Here is a 10,265-nt window from a genome sequence, read left to right as displayed (position 1 = left end):
GGCATGCAACTGAGGACCCTTAACAAACACACACACCCCTAGTTGCGTGTCAAAGACTTGCAACTAGTACAAAAAAATTGTCCCCATTTTAGTTGTAGACAAAAATCATAAATTTTGAAAAAGTACATCAAAATTAAAAACAAGAAAGGAAACAGAAAACTGAAAGGAGAACATAAAAAAACATGAATTTAGAAAAACTTCATGGGTTCGAAACAAATAAATGGAAAGGAAGAAAAACGAAAAACTACACCCTCGGACATTGCGTGTCGCAACTAGGTCGGGCGTGAGTTTTGTGTTGGGGTTGGACATGCAATTGGGTTGAGCAAATTGTGTGTCAGTGTTGGAATGCAACTACATAGGTGTATTCGGTTGGATGCGTATGTCGAAGATGGGCATACACCTAGGTCGAACGAGTTGTGTGTTAGAGTTGGACAAACAACTATATACATATACTGTGTCAAGCACGAGTTGCGTGTTGAAAGTGGACATGCAACTAGATCGGGCATGAGTTGCGTGCTAATATTGAACGCGAAACCAAATAAGGGTCCGGGGAATTTGATGATAGACATGTAACAGACACCACCAAAAAATAAAGAATTAAAAAAAACCCATGAATTGGAAACAAATAAATTTAATAGATAAAGGAAAAAAACAAACAAAAAATAACGCAGCAAACAAAAAACAACCCGAATCAGAAGACAAACATGCATCGGCGCTGTGTATATATACAAAGCATATAATTGCAGTGGAAGAAAAAAGTAGAAGAGAAAATGTCTAAATAGCCCACAAATGAAATTCCGGCAATAAACGAACACAACACAAATAATAGACAGGAAAATGAAGCTCGAAAAAGGAAAAGAATGGTCCTAGTGGACACACAGACAGACTAAAAAAAGGGACGCGCACACGATAGATTTCTATCTTCTTTTTTTGGACAAGAATAACTTTCTATGTGACACGAACATCTGAAGCACACTCTGCAGTTCAAAAAAACGAAACAAAAAAAGCGGCGCGCCCCTTCACTGGCCTGACTACAATAATGGGCCAGAAACAAAAAATGGGCCCAAAAAAAAGAAGTACGGGCCATGCAACGAGCGACAACGACAACAAAATACGAGATCAGAATTTTGCATGAGAATTACAGCAAACAGATCCAATGATTAGGGATTTAGATGTGACATCTTTAAATAACATCTAGATGTGATTTAGCAATTTCAATCGAATAAATGCCCACATACCAGCTTAGTTTTACGTGACACATAAAAATTGATAAAACACGCTAAGATAGATGCAGAATTCGTTGGACGAGGATCCATGTGTGTGGACACTCGATGAATTTATTCCCCAAACAGAATAGAAATGAAAGAAACAGCCAGAACTGCGGTGAATTTATTCCCCAAAGCAAAAGCACATATCCGACTACGTTCACGTGGTGTGAGTGCTTCCTCTTTTGGGCAGCACCGCGCGGCGGACGAGCTCCTCGGAGAGCCTCTGCAGCGAAGCGTGGGAAGAACCGCTCTGTTCCACGGCATTGCGGCAGGCGCGCTTCATCTCCATGGCCTTCTCCCTCGCCTCCTCGCCGCCGCCGCCGCCGCCGCCCATGAGGGACCTGACTGCCCGCTCCAGCTGCGCCGCCTCGACGTAGTTCCCGCGCTTCCTGTCCATCTCCAACGGCACGGCGGCGCCCATCCCGTGTGTTAAACACAAGGTTTTGGGAAACTGCACGACACCCGTTAAGGGTGTGGCTATCTCATATATATAAGAGGTACATCAAGGTGTACGATACAATATACAAGACATATACAGAAGCTATATGTAAATACAGTCTAACACCCTTCCTCAATCTTAACTATGCCCTGAAGTACAAAGTATGTTAAGATTGCGCCTGCAGCCTACAAACTGAGGTTGTGGAAGAGGCTTCGTGAAAATGTCAGCAAGTTGATCTTTGGAGGAGATGAACTTGATGTGGAGTAGCTTCTGTGCAACACGTTCCCGTACAAAATGATAGTCAACTTCTATGTGCTTTGTTCGAGCATGAAACACTAGATTAGATGAGAGATATGTAGCTCCAATGTTATCACACCAAAGGACAGGCGGCTGAGTTTGAGGAACTCCCAACTCTCTCAATAAGGACTGTACCCATATGATCTCAGCTGTAGCATTTGCAACGGCTTTATATTCTGCTTCAGTGCTACTCCTGGACACTGTAGCTTGTTTGCGAGCAGCCCAGGCGATCAAGTTAGGACCAAAGAAGACAGCATGTCCCCCCGTGGATCGCCTGTCATCTGGATTACCAGCCCAGTCTGCATCTGAAAAAGCTGAAAGTGCAAAAGACGGCGCTGGCTGAAGAAGTAAACCATATGCTGCAGTGAGGTGTACATAACGAAGAATACGCTTCACCGCTGACCAGTGAGTAGTCCGAGGAGCATGAAGAAACTGACAAACACGATTGACTGCATAGGAGATGTCAGGCCGAGTGATGGTCAGATACTGCAGACCACCAACAATACTGCGATACTCAGTAGAGTCATCCGAAGTGAGAGGATCTCCATCAAATGCAGACAAACGATCAGTAGCAGACATAGGAGTCATGGCATGTTTACACTGTAGCATACCTGCCTTGCGCAGCAAATCCATGGAGTACTTATGTTGAGTGAGTGTCAAACCAGCAGGAGAACGAGAGACTTCCAAGCCAAGGAAGTAATGCAACGTGCCTAAATCCTTCACCGCAAAATCACCACTCAAGGAGGAGATGAGACGATCAGCAGCAGCATCAGATGAGCTGATGAGAATAATATCATCAACATACACCAGCAGATACATCGTCACCTCAGGCCGATGCAGAAGGAAGAGTGACGTATCAGCAGTGGAAGGAACAAAGCCCAGGGACCGAAGAACAGAGCCCAACCTGGCATGCCAGGCACGAGGAGCCTGCTTCAGCCCATAGAGCGCCTTGACCAGACGGCACAGATGATGGGGGCGAGCAGAATCCACAAATCCTGGTGGCTGACGCATGTAAACCTCCTCATCCAGAACTCCATGCAAAAAGGCATTCTGAACGTCCAGCTGACGAAGAAACCAGCCTCGAGTAACAGCCAAGGATAACAGAAGTCGGATAGTCGTTGGTTTGATCACCGGACTATATGTATCCTCATAGTCAAGACCATACCGTTGTTTGAACCCTTTCGCCACTAACCGTGCCTTATAGCGTTCAATAGAACCATCAGCATGCCTTTTAACTTTGAAGACCCACTTGGAGTCAATGACATTAACACCAGAGACCGGAGAAACAAGTTGCCATGTACCATTTGTCAATAACGCTTGAAACTCTTGTTCCATAGCCTGTCGCCAATGAGGGATCCCAAGGGCAGCCTGAAAATGACGCGGTTCAGCCGAAGGATCTTCCTTGAGATGAGCAATACAGGCTGCAAGCCACGCCACCGTCCCATCTTTGCGTTGCTTGGGACAGAAAATGCCAGACCTGCTGCGCGTGTGTGGCCTCTAAGCAGCAGCAGCCGGTCGTGACGGAACCAGAGAGACCGGCGAGGCATCAGGCGACGAAGGCAGTGACGAGGCAGGGCCAGACGACGGCACAGAGGCAGGCGACACCAGCCCAGGCGATCCGGGCCCAGGCGAGGCTGGTCCAGGGGAAACCAGCCCGGGCGACTCCAGCCCAGGGGAGGCCGGCTGCTCCACGCCATCCACGGCCGGCCCATTTGAGGCCAGCCCAGGTGAGTCGGGGGCAACACCTTGAGGCCCAGGCGATTCCATCCTGGGAAGAGCTGGTGCGGCAGCCGACCCCGGTCGCGCGGGTGAGGTCGGGGCTGCCGACCCCGGTTGCGCGGGAGGCATGCATGGCGCATGCATGGCACCAGGCAGCAAGCCAGGTGCACCTGACGGCTCCTCCTGTTCATCTAGTAACTCAAGACGAGCTCCACGACCTGTACCTGCAGCATGATTAGGCAACAACGCAGGAGAGTATGCAACATCAACAAATTGAGCAGGCAGGGGAGAAGTGGTAGATGAAGATGGAACTGGAGGTGCAGGAGTGATGGAGAAAGACGAGAACGGGAATACATTCTCATCAAACACAACATCACGCGAGATGTAGACACGGTTAGATGGAATGTGGAGACACTTGTACCCTTTATGAAGAGAGCTATACCCAAGAAAAACACAAAGTTTGGATCGAAACTCAAGCTTGCGCTTATTATATGGACGAAGATGAGGCCAGCAAGCACAGCCAAAAATTTTGAGAAAGGTATAATCCGGAGACTCATTAAGCAATAGTTCAAGCGGTGTTTTCATTCCAAGGAGTCGTGTAGGAAGCCTATTTATGAGAAAACAGGCAGTGGAAAACGCATCACTCCAAAACCTAAAAGGTACCGATGCATGGGCAAGTAAAGTGAGACCAGTTTCAACAATGTGACGATGCTTACGTTCAGCCGTGCCATTCTGCTGATGTGTATGAGGACAAGACACGCGATGTGAAATTCCAAGCTTATTAAAAAAAGAATTGAGGTTGTGATACTCACCCCCCCAATCGGTCTGAACATGGATAATCTTATGCTTGAGAAGACGCTCAACATGAGCTTGAAATTGGAGGAACACATCAAACACGTCAGATTTACGCTTGATAAGGTAAAGCCATGTAAATCGACTATAAGCATCAATAAAACTGACATAATAATTATGACCACTCACACAAGTTTGGGCATGCCCCCATACATCAGAAAAAATAAGCTCAAGTGGAGTTTTAACGACACGACTCGAATCTGAAAACGAAAGCTGATGACTCTTGCCTTGCTGACAGGCATCACAGACTGTGGCAGCATCTTTATTGGACACAATGGGAAGATTATGACTATGTAGGATACTACGAACTATGGGAGTTGCAGGATGACCAAGCCGTGCATTCCAATGAGTGGGCGAAACACGGACACCGCTGAACGCTCGAGGAGCAGATGGTGGATCAAGTGCATAAAGTCCATCACGCAGGCGACCTCTAAGCAGAACGTCCCTCGTGGCCCGATCCTTGATAAAAAAATAAAAAGGATGAAACTCAGTGAAAACATTGTTATCACGAGTAAGTTGTGGAACAGACAATAAGCTACGAGTAGCAGAAGGAACTCGAAGAACATTATGGAGATGAAGAGATTTTTGTGTGCGAGTTAAGAGAGAGGCCTGACCAACATGTGATATGTGCATACCTGCTCCATTGGCGGTGTGAATCTGATCATGTCCACGCTACGGTTCTTGCATGGAAAGTTTGCCCATCTTGCCTGTCAGATGATTCGTAGCGCCCGTGTCCATGTACCAAGTTGGGTCGATGGAATAGGATGTAGTGTGGCCTGCTTGGCGAGCAGGCTCATGAGTGGCCAAGGCAGCCTGCTTCTCGTTGCCTTTGCCATTGTTGCCGATGCCGAGGAAGTCCTGCTTGAAGCGGCGATGACAGCGAGAGGCGATGTGACCTGGAATATTGCACAGCTGACAGGGGAGCTGAACGCCACATGAGGGGCAGCAGGCACACCGACCACCCCCGGTTGGAGGCATGGCAGCGGCGGCAGGTGGCCGCTGAGTCTGTGGAGCCGAAGGCACTGACTTGCCGCCGGTGGAGGACTTAAAGGGCTTCCCTTTGCCACACGCGGCAACATTGGCAGCAAGAAAACTCGGGTTAGAGCGGCGAGACTTGATGCGCTGTTCCGTGGCGAGGAGGCGGGCGTAGAGATCGCGAGGTTCAAGCGGAGTGTCACGACCATTGATATTTTCAGCAAGGTTATCATAGTCGTCGTCCAGTCCGTTCATGACGAAGGTGGTGAAGTCCTCCTTGCGAAGCGGCTGGCCAATGGAGGCCAATGTATCAGCGAGACGCGTCATCTTGTTGAAATAGTCGGTGATGCTGAGGTCAAGAAGCTTGGTCTCCCCCAGCTCCGTACGAATAGTGTGAGCGCGCGCATGCTGCTGAGAGGCGAAGCTCGTGTGCAGAGCAGACCACGCCTCCTGAGACGTGGCAGCGAAGAGAACCAAGGAGGACACCCCCTTGGTGAGCGATGACTGGATCGCGGAGAGGATGGCCTGATCCTGAGCTACCCATGCATGATACGCCGGGTGATGCGGTGGAGGACATGGCAGGGAACCGTCAACGTAGCCCTCCAGGTAGCGACTGCGGAGAAGCGGCAACACCTGTGCACGCCATGACAGATAGTTGTCTGTCGTAAGCTTCACCGGGATGAGATGCGCGAAGTAGAACGGTGCAACTGCCGCGGTATGATCAGCCACGGGAGGCGACGTGTAGTAGGCCATGTGGGAGGATCCAGCAGATGCACCAGGGCCCGACGTTGAGGACGGTGCAGCAGCTCCAGGGTAGGACGCGGCCATCGGAGGTGGATAGTATCCACCGTAGGGCAGCGGCGGTGGCGGGGCACCGTAGGGCACAGTCGGTGCCCGGGCCGACCCGCTGTGAGCGGCGCCGTAGGACTGCGGGGCCGCAGCGACGTAGGGCGTCGTAGCCGCGGCCGCCGGATACGACAATCCGTACGGGGCTATGGCGTTGGTCGCAGCAGCCGCAGGAGAGGCCCCGTAGGGCCCTGCAGTCGACGGAGGAGGGGCCCCGTATGGCCCGGCGGTCGGCGGAGGAGGGGCCCCGTAGGGCGCCGATCCCATCCAGGGACCCGCCGGGTCGGGGTACGCAGCGCCCCAGGCATGCGATGGCGCGATCGGGGAAGGAGGTAGCGGCGGATCGGACGAAGGCCCCGCCATCGAGGCCTGGCCGGAGTAGACCGAGGCCAGGGGGCGCGAAGAGAGGAACGGCGACGCAGGCGCCGTGGCAGGAGCCGGCGCGACGGCGGCGGCGGCGGATGTGGATGCGGTCGCGACGGCAGCAGCGGAATACATTGGACCGCTTAGGGTTGATACCATGTTAAACACAAGGTTTTGGGAAACTGCACGACACCCGTTAAGGATGTGGCTATCTCATATATATAAGGGATACATCAAGGTGTACGATACAATATACAAGACATATACAGAAGCTATATATAAATACAGTCTAACACCGTGGACGACCGCGAAGGCGTTGAGGTGCTGGTCGGCGGCGAGCGGCCAGGGTAGCATGGGCACGCCGAACCAGAGGCTCTCGAGGATGGAGTTCCAGCCGCAGTGCGTGACGAAGCCCCCGACGGCGGCGTGCGCCAGTATCTCCTTCTGCGGCGCCCTCGTCGGCCACACCAGCCCTCTCCCTTTCGTCTTGTCCAGGAAGCCCTCCGGGAGCAGCTCGGCGAGGTTCGCGTCCGTCGGGTCTCTCGCGCCCATCGTGGTGTCCACCGGCAGGCCGCGCAGCACCAAGAGGAAGCGGTGGCCGCTGCGCTCCAGGCCGTGGGCTATCTCGTGCACCTGCGGTGGAGGCAGCATCCCTTTGCTCCCGAAGCAGAGGAACATCACCGAGCTCGGAGGCTGCGAGTCGAGCCACCGCACGCACTCGCGCGGCTGCGACTGCTCGGCCGGCGGGCTTGTTATTAGCGAGATTGCTGGGCCGATGGGGTACACGGTCGGGGCCCGGGCGCCGCGGGTGCACCGGCCCTCGGCGATGGCGGCGAGGACTCCGGGCTCGAGCTCCGCTGCCGTGTTGACGATGATGCCGTTGGCTTCCATGTAGCGCCTCCCAGTGTACAGGAACCATGCGTAGGTCGGGCTCTTTTTGTCCAGCAAGGTCTCCGGCAGGAAGGAGGGCGGCAGCGGCGGGAGCCCGGGGCCCCGGGCACGTCCACCGCGCCTTCAAGTTCAAACTCCCCTCCACGTCGTCCTGCAGCGACGGCGCGCGCAGCAGCAGCGCCAGCATCGCGGCGCCGGAGGTGAAGTAGACGCAGGCCGGCAGGGCGAGGTCGCGGGACACGTCGAGCGCCGGGGTGAAGAAGATGTCGAGGACGAGCGCGGCGACCGGGCACGCGAGGCCGGCGACGGCGGCCCGGATGTGGGGCACGTGGAGCTGCACGATGCGGGAGATCCACTCCTCGACGCCGGTGTGGTCGGTCGGGAGCGGCACGGACGGGAGGTGAAGGAAGCGGATGTCGGTGGCGCCGGCTTGTTCCTCCTCCCGGCGCACGTGGTCGGCGATGTCGGACTCGGCCTGCGCCGTCGGGGCCGGCATGAGGAGCACCGTGAGCGAGAGGGCGCTGCTGCTGGTGCATTGGAGCATCCGCTTGCCGGCCTCGATCATGGGCATGAAGTGGCCGACGCCCCACGCAGGCAGTAGGACGATGGTCGGTTTTGCTGCCATGGAGAGAGTGTTCTTGTCTGCAGGCTACTCTTTCTTCGTCGACTGTTTTTTTCTCAGTGATGACTAAAAATGGCATCAGTGGATCTATACAAATATACACATTTGGACGTGGTAGGTACGGCAGCAAACGAACGAATGGTCCTATGATTTCCACGTCTGACCATCACGAATCAATGCTGCTGTAGCTGTTGAATTAACTAGCAAAACAGCCCATACGTTGCAACGGGAGAGAAAACATAACACACGCTCTTAACTCAACGATCATCACTCAAGACCATAATAGGCCCATCTTCTTTATTTTTGTGAGGCATCATATTTGTGTTGCCGCTTATCCTCCTTCTCACCCTCACCGGCGATAGCCTCGGTGTTCACACAAAACAACAAAAAATGTGTGTTGAATATGGTTAATCCTGAGGCGTCTCTCTTTCCCTCTCTCCTCCCTCTCCCTCTCTCCCTCTTTCTCGCTCGCTTTCTCTCACTCTCGCGATGAGAAATCTGTTGTTTTCCCCTGCGCTATTTTTCAGAGGTATGCATGTGTAGTTATTGATGTTTTCTTTTTCGTATATGGTTATAGTTGGGTGTTTATTTGCAATTTGGATCGCCGACGGTATGAAAAAAACCCGAATCTTGCGCTATAAATTATAAGTTTGCTTTCATAAAAATATTTTAAAAATATTTAACAGGTAAAATTAACATCATATTTAGATTTCACACATTTTTCTAATAAAATTTCATACATAATATGTTAAAATCGAAGTTACGGTTTAAAAGATACAGATAATTTAGAAAATCATTTTGTTTGACTCAAATATAGTCTGAAATAATATTTAAAAATACTTAACAGGTAAAAATAATCTCATATTCGTATTCTCCATATTTTTCTAATCAAACTTCATATATAACATGTTTAAATCGAAGTTACGGTTTAAAAGATATGGATGATTTTAAAAAGCATTTGTTTGACTTAAATATGATCTGCGGATGAATTATCTAAAATATCAGGGAGGGTTTCGAAAAATGTAAAATAACGGTTCGGGTGTGACTTAAATTCGGACGGCGGGTTGATTTCAAAAAAAGATAGGGACTTTTGTGTAAAATACGAAAATAACGATTCGTTTTAACTTAAAACAGGACTGCGGATTGAATTCTCTGAAATAGAGAGACTTTTCTGAAAAATGCCATGATGGACGAAAGAACCTCAATTTGCTTTATTATTAGGTAAAGATTAATTCGGGGACTCAACCCAGTTTTTTTTCACCCCTAAAAAAACCAGTTTTTTTAAGGATTACCGCGTGTTTTATTAATCACAAACATTGTGGATAAAACACACACACGGAACCGACCAGAAAGAGTGAAAGACCGAGAGAGAGAACACGTCGTTGAATTCGGAGAACCATAGCCCAGAAGGGCGTTGTGAGCCGATGAAGAAGTCTGCCGAGGATGAGGCCGTTTATCGTTGTGGCGTGTCGACCGGGGATCTTCCCCATCATCCTCAAATTCCGGAGCTACTGTCAGTCATCGATGTCGTCGAGGTCGAGCACCCGATCCACCGCCATCAAGCCGCAAGTCAAGATCCGGAACAACCATCCTCTCATAGTCACCGGTGATGTCACCGGGGACGACAACCACCGTCCATAGACTTAAAACTGCCTTCCGGAAGGATCGGCAGGAGACTGGGCCCACCTGCTCCTCGATGTCGCCATGGACGATGTTGATACGGGACTGGAGCATAGGCATTATTCTTGGATGCGATGCCGCCGTCACCATAAAAAACAGCGCCACCCCACACACAGTACCTTGCGCTGCAGTCGCTGCCCCGATGCAGCCGTAAGGAGACGCCAGACTCGCTGATCGGAAGGAGCGGCGAATACACATATCCACGAGCTTCTCAACAGCGCCATGGACGCCACCGAGATGATGCCAGGACTGAGGAAATCTTATTCGACGCGACACCGCTGACACCATAGTAGCGACGCCGGCGGGCCAACCT

The 10,265-nt window shown here is 51.4% G+C and overlaps 1 pseudogene; it reads right to left on the bottom strand.

Moving 5' to 3' along the window:
- Positions 1 to 1,425: 1,425 nt before the first annotated feature.
- On the bottom strand, positions 1,426 to 8,301 carry LOC123153114 (anthocyanidin 3-O-glucosyltransferase 2-like; annotated as a pseudogene).
- Between the last annotated feature and the right edge of the window lie 1,964 nt (positions 8,302 to 10,265).

This window comes from Triticum aestivum, chromosome 7A (genome assembly GCF_018294505.1).
Source record: "Triticum aestivum cultivar Chinese Spring chromosome 7A, IWGSC CS RefSeq v2.1, whole genome shotgun sequence".
NCBI classification, from domain to species: domain Eukaryota; kingdom Viridiplantae; phylum Streptophyta; class Magnoliopsida; order Poales; family Poaceae; genus Triticum; species Triticum aestivum.
The sequence above is the reverse complement of the archived record's forward strand: the minus strand, read 5'-3'. Positions and strand labels throughout refer to the sequence as shown.